Here is a 1,301-nt window from a genome sequence, read left to right on the forward strand (position 1 = left end):
GTAAATCATGTCAAAATTGTTCTACAGAATACAAAAGGAAGTCGGACTGTTGCAAACGTTTGCTTTTGTTGTTTTGGGCAAAACAATATACTGAAACTGAAATATATATAGGTAGAATTTACAGATGTACAACGAATTTAGTATAGACTGATAGAGAGAAGAGAAAGAGATAGAAGTAAATGCTGGTCACAGCAGTGAGCGGGATATTGAGATCAAATGAGATCAGTCAGATTTTCAGTGAAGGTGAAATTGGTCAAAAATATTTTGTGAGCAAACATGGTAATTAGCCTAGCTTAGCATGAAGCCTGGAAGCAGGGGGAAACAGCTAGCCTGGCTCTGTCCAAGTGTACTGTCTTGTACTGTTTAGCTGTAAAATGAGAAAGTTTGCCCCGGCTGGTGGGCAGTGCTTGGTATTTCCTCAACTGATCTCAACATGGCTGCCAGGTCACAAACTTTCTCATTTTACAGCTAAACAGTACACTACAAGATGTTTCTGAGAACATCTGAGGAGAGATATGGCATTACAGTAACAGAATATTGATTCATATGTGATCAGTGCTGCCTAGTTTGACCCTTTGATCAGAGTTTGTGAGTGATTGACAGCTGCTCAGAGACAACAAGGCTCAGGATCAGCTCTGATTGCTTGTTTTCCTCCGGTCTGTGAAATCTTCCAGATGCACTACTGTCAGGATATAGTGACTGTTTTATAAAATAACTTTTTTTAAATCATATTTGCTCCATTTCTACCACTGCTGCTTTAATTGAATATAAAAGTATGCAACCATGCTAACATGTTCACAACGACATGCTGATGTTTAGCAGGTGTTATGTTCACCATTAGCACTAAAAACAGAGAACAGCTGAGGCTCATGGTAATTTATTTCATTAATTTAACAGGTATTTGGTCATAAAACAAAGTATTGGACAATTGAAATTTCACTAAAAATCAAAAATGTGAACCCCATGGTGGTGCGGGAGGAAAAGTCAGGAGATCACTCTCTCTGAGGACCTTCCATGATTCATGAATGTACAAAGTTTCATGGCAATCCCTCCAATCATTGGGGAAATATTTCAGTCTAGACCAAGTGGCCGGACCTACTGACCGTCAAGAGAGCAACCTGGCCACCTTTAGAGCCACGTGCTAGCATGACCCAAATACTCTCAATCAACAAGTAAACAAATGCAGGTAAAGAACAGCATTTTAGCAGGAAGTGTGTCTACTTGATTAGACAATAGTGCTTGAAAACAATTTCAATAATAATTAAATAATAAAATGACATTTAATAAATATCACTCTATCA

Source organism: Sebastes umbrosus, chromosome 16, assembly GCF_015220745.1.
Source record: "Sebastes umbrosus isolate fSebUmb1 chromosome 16, fSebUmb1.pri, whole genome shotgun sequence".
NCBI lineage: Eukaryota > Metazoa > Chordata > Actinopteri > Perciformes > Sebastidae > Sebastes > Sebastes umbrosus.